Source organism: Solanum lycopersicum, chromosome 12 (assembly GCF_036512215.1).
Source record: "Solanum lycopersicum chromosome 12, SLM_r2.1".
NCBI classification, from domain to species: Eukaryota; Viridiplantae; Streptophyta; class Magnoliopsida; order Solanales; family Solanaceae; genus Solanum; species Solanum lycopersicum.
The window spans coordinates 3,030,553-3,036,552 of NC_090811.1; the positions used below are offsets into that span (position 1 = coordinate 3,030,553).

The following is a 6,000-nucleotide window of genomic DNA, read 5'->3' on the forward strand; positions in this document are numbered from 1 at the left end:
CTTATCCAATTTCATTAGACAATACAAGTATAGTTGGATACATCAATATTATATTGTTATAAATAAATACCTAAATTAACATCAAGCCTCAAGTCTTATAGGAAAAACTTGAAAAAAAATCGACGTTTTGTTGGCTTTTTTAAATTTATATACAGTTAAATATACTTACACACTTTGATTCATACACATTCTATTGTTTTTTCATTTTCTTATTTAAAAACAGTGTATTCATATGTATAGTATATTGGTGTTTCATTTTTTTGGTTTAAAAATAGTGTATCTATTTTTCAAATTGTTGTATTCATATGCTAAAATTGTACTACTTTAACTTGTTTGATGTATTAATGCATTAAGTTTTCATAAATAATTTGCATCCTTGACATATCAATACTTTAAGTTTTAAAAATAGAAACATCAATTTGAATTCAGAGTATATATATGTTAATTGTACAAGTAATACATTTTTCTTATTTAGTTATTGTAATTACAACTGTATTAGTGTTTAAATAAAAATAAATAAAAAAATATATGCAAAAATACGACGAGAAAAAGAAATAAACACTCTTTTATATTCAAATTTTTTTAAAATATTTTATAATTAGTATTTAGTGAATATATTGTACTTAGGAATATAAATACAACTTATTGTATTATGTGAATGAATCAGATACACATACAATATGTAATTATTAATTGGTAATTTAATAATTGAAATTTGAGTGATTTAGGAACATAATAAAAGGTTGACACTGACAGAAAACATATCATACCTTATTTAGTGCATTGTAAGATCACTGTATAAATATAATAATAATAATAAAAAATTAATACAAACATGTAGCTAGAAATTGATATAAAGTGTAGTCATTTTTAGTAAATATTATATTTATAGCTATTGAACTTTAATAATTCTATAAATATAATTATTTTTGTAAGTTGCTCGGGTTTTAGATTTTCCTCCTTATTTTTAAAAAAATATTGGGAAGAGAAACTCTTCAAAAATTATCTAATTCTTTCATTTTTCTTTAAAATATCAAATGGCTATTAAATTTATCTCAAATAGCAATATTCTTTTTATAGGATTTGATTGAATTTTTAGACAAAATAGTTCAAGTAACTATTTGAAGTCAATTTTTTTTAATTAAAATATTCGAATTTAAGTTTTTTAATTGTAGAACCTAGGGGCATGCATGGTTCACTTCACCTGATTTTTTTTAATGAAATTTGATCATACTAATATTTTGATTATTCTATTTTGTATAACTAAACTTAAATGCAGATTGATTACTTTTCTATAATCTTTAGAAAATGTTATGTAAGAGTTGTTATTAGCGGAAGTTAGAATATTATAAGATGAGTATTCGTATTGGATTTAAGCGAGACTCTTAAGACACTATAACTAAAATTACATTTTTCAAAATCATTTCAATCAGTATTGTTCGGTTAATCTTTTATATTTTTTTAAAACGTTATGTAAGAGTCGTCAACAACAAAAATTTAACATGATTGTAAGGTGTGAAGTCGCATTTGACTTCGGTGAGACTTTCTAAACATTATAACTGAAATTAGATTTTTCAAAATCATTCAAATAAAGATATTTTATTGCTTAAAAGTTTATGAATCAAAGAGAACCTTCACGTTTGATTCATAAAATCTTTGATATTATATTTCAAAAATTATTATTACTTCGAGATAGTCACTTGATGTACAAAGTTTATTAATCTAATTGATTTGAATATGTATTATAGAGATAAATCATAAGCTTTGATTATGAATTTGATAAAAATCAATAGTTTTAATTCAAACCTTATATATATGTTAAAAATTTATTAGATATACATAAATATTTAATTTAAAACTCCAAAGCCTAGTCAAACACCTTCGATCTCTAAAATAAGTGTACGCTTTAGATTTTCAAAAAGTTGAAACATGTTATAAGTGAATTTTTTCTACCCAATTAGATAACTAATTATATTCCTTTCACCTAATTCTTGGATTTAAATTAAAGTTAAAAGCATTATTAATAATTATTATAATTAAGTTAATGTATAGGAAGTGTAATCAATATTAATGTCGTTGGTCCTGTAGCTCAGTTGGTTAGAGCGTTGGTCTTATGAGCCGAAGGTCGCGGGTTCGAGCCCCGCCAGGACCACCTTTATTTTGTTTTCCGAGACAAATGAATACTAACATTATGTTACGTGGAATCTATGTATAATTTATGCGAGCTAAAATCGTTATGTAAATATCAATTTATGCAAAGTAGCCAGGACCACCTTTTTTTTTGTTTTCCGAGACAAATAAATACTAATATTATATTACGTGCAATCTATGTTTTAATTTATGCGAGCTAAAATCGTTACATAACTGATATTAATTTATGCAAAGTAGCCAGGACCACCTTTTTTTTTTGTTTTCCGAGATAAATAAATACTAACATCATGTTACGTGGAATCTATGTACTAATTTATGCGAGCTAAAATCGTTACATAACTGATATTAATTTATGCAATTTTTTACTAAGATGTTTTGCATGTTCGTGCCAAAGGATAACCTATTACATTAAGTGTTCACATAGTAAATGATTATTGTGAATGTTTAACGTCTACATGTCTGTTATGAATTCATTGATTAAATGTAAAATATTTAATGGAAGACAAATATTTTAAGCATTTATTTTTCATTAGTCCATATTTAAACGATATGTATTTTCACGAGATATTATTTTCGATTATCTCACAAAAAATATTTCCGAAGCAAAGTTGCAAGAATATAATTTTCAAAAAGGATTTTCCGTTGTCGGGTACGAACCTGAATTAAAATAATAAAGATGAAAATTGCGTGCTACAACGAAATTTATTATTAATAAATTCTGTTAAAATATTTAATAATATTCTTTAATTTAAGAGATCTTTGCCTCATACATATATAACGTGATTTTTCAATGAAAATTCAAATGAATTCTTTGTATTTGAATTTACTGCTACATCAATCTACTTCTTTAGGTGAAAATTTCGTTTTTGACTCTTTCTAATCTAACCAATCTCTGAATATTTCGAAAGAATTGTAGATGATTAAATTAATATTTAATACTTCAATCGTGAATATATATATATATATATATATTCCCATATTTATCTTTTAAGTGAAATTTATAATATGTTTGGGTATATTCGAATATTGTAAATAGATGCTAAGTTTGAAAAATATTGCTTTCGACTTATATTCCATAAAAAGTAGGTATCGTCATGTTGTTCCATATCAAATTAATTGAACAATTATAAATTAAATTGACACAACTATGTTACATGGATGGATCATATATATAAACTTTCAAATTATTGCTTTCGAGTCAAGTTTAATATAATATTTTATTACAATTCGATTAAATTATTTGAATTCATATCGAAAAGTTTTATAATAATTAAATAAACACTTATTAATAAAAAATGTTACATTATTACGTTTTCATGTCGTCAAAGAATATCACAACACTATAAAGCTATAAGTAGCTATAAACTTTGTCGTTTATTATTCATAGTTCACAATTCTTTTTAACTTCAGAATTATAGTATTCTAAATTATTAAAAAGATATCACTTATATAGTTGTCCTCGAAAATACTTTTTAAAATGTCCTTGTTGCTCGTAAATCACTTCATTATTAGACATGAAATTTTGACTTATTAATTAATGAACATAAAAATATATATAAGTACATAGGTAACATTAGTCAAAGATCAAATATTTATAATTTAGATAGAGCCTATATAGAAACTAATGCTCACATGACATTTAACATGTGAATACTACTTTTTATGTTTCCTTGATAAGAAAATTAATAATAATTCTATATTTTTATTAATAACTTTTTTTTTTGTGTGTGTGATTTGATATTACGAAATAAAAATATAATATTTTAAGTCGATATTTCAATGTTACGAAATAGGAATTTAGGATTTTAAGTATTCATCAGGTTTTTTTTGAAAATTATATGAACAAATCAATTGGCCCCAAAATTGGCTAGGTTGGGCCCCCATAATCTAGGACTTTACGCTATTTCTTTTTTTGATATTACGGTGTCATAAAATAAAAATTTAAAGTTTTAAATATTTTTTATCATGCTAATTCACTATTTTATTTTATTTTTCAAAAATTCATTAACGATTCTATTAGATCCTAAACTTAGCCACAACAAAATTCATAGCTTCGATGACTAGTATTCGTTTCATTTTCATTAATATCGTATTTTTTATTCCACTAATTTAATGATGCCATCCTTGTAATATTTTTTAAAATTATGATATGTTATAAAATCAAGGAATAAGTAAATTATGTGTATTGGTGAATATATAAATTGGTCCAATCATCATTTTATATGGTTCTTTCTTCTATTTATTATTTTTATTAGTATTTCCTTATTTAAATCATGATAGGGAAGAAATATTGAAAAAACCTATTTGATTACAAATAACAAAATTAAAAAAACAAGTAAAATGTGTTTACTCATGAATTAAACATGTTTAATTTGTCTTATCACCAACATTGTCTTGACCCTTTTTCTAGGTTTAGAAATACTTTTTAAAAATTCAAAGTGGAAAAAATTATATTCAATTCAGCTTAACTACAAATAAACATTCACATTTTAAATGTCACATTTTTAGTGTCATTTTTCTTACAATAAATTATCTCTCTTTATAAGGAAAAGGGTCTGATATACCCCTCAACTTTGTCATTTGGAGCTGATATACCCCTCGTTATAAAAGTGACTCATATATGCCCTTACCGTTATACAAACGGCTCACATATACCCCTGACGTTACAAAATGGCTCACATATACCCTTCATTTAAGGGAAGTTAAAAAATTAATTTTAAATTTATATTTATTAGTTCTATTTTTTTAAAAAAAAATATTTAGGAGTATATATGATTCTTCTATCAAAGTTCAAGGTATATTTTAATTTTTTTCATACATAAATTATTTTTTTACTTCTTTTATTATAATTATTTGAGTTTCTTATTCTTATTTTGTTTTTTTCTTACATTCCTTAGTTTAAAGAGAGAAAAAATTAAACTATTTTTTTTGTGTGTATTGTAATTTAATTTTGTATTCGAAGAAAAAATTTGATCATCTACAATGAGTTTTACAAGAATATTAGTGAAACATAAGTAAATTTGATTCAAAATAATAATTATAAATTACTCATTGAAACAAAAAATATTCAAAAAAAATATGTTTGACGAGGATTAAATTTACTCATATAGGATTATATTTTTTAGAAAAAAATAATTAAAATTTAGATTATTTTTTTTTCATTTCCGTTAGAGAAAAAGGGTATATGTGAGCCATTTGTTTACAAGTAGGGATATATCTGTGCCACTTTCATAACAAGGAGTATATCAGCTCTAAATGACAAAGTTGAGGGGTATATCAGACCTTTTTCCCCTCTTTATATATATATATATATATATATAACAAAACTTAAAAGGAAAGTAACATGTGTTTATTATCATTATTAGTAATAAACGAGATTTGATTCATCTAACCACTAATTTTGTCTCATTTTTTCCCCTATTTATTGATATTTTTTTCAAAATTCAAAATGGAAAAACTTATTAAATTAAGCTTATGATATTTAATTATCCAATCACCACATTTGCCTTGTTTTCCTTCTTATTTACTAGTATTTTCCTTAATTTCAAATGAAAAAGTTCATTATATCTAGCTAGTAATATTTGATTTGTCCAATCACCAAATTTGTCTATTCTAATTTATTACTAATTTCTTAAATTCAAAGTGGAAAAATTTATTAATTCTATTTTTATCATGATAATTATGAGTATATTCTTTAGGGAAAATTATATGGAACGGCAAACATTCCTAAATAATTATATAATAGGGGTATAGTTTAATTTATTTACTTTCTATAATTATAGTTTATTTTTTTTGCTATAATTAATGGGGTCCACCACCTATTATATAACCAATAGTATAAAAATCTTT

General features: G+C 23.5%; 1 non-coding gene across 1 annotated transcript; it reads left to right on the forward strand.

Annotated features, from left to right (window-relative positions):
• Positions 1–2,078: 2,078 nt before the first annotated feature.
• On the forward strand, positions 2,079–2,152 carry TRNAI-UAU (transfer RNA isoleucine (anticodon UAU)). The gene has a single exon. It is a non-coding gene; the product is annotated as a tRNA-Ile (tRNA).
• Positions 2,153–6,000: the final 3,848 nt, after the last annotated feature.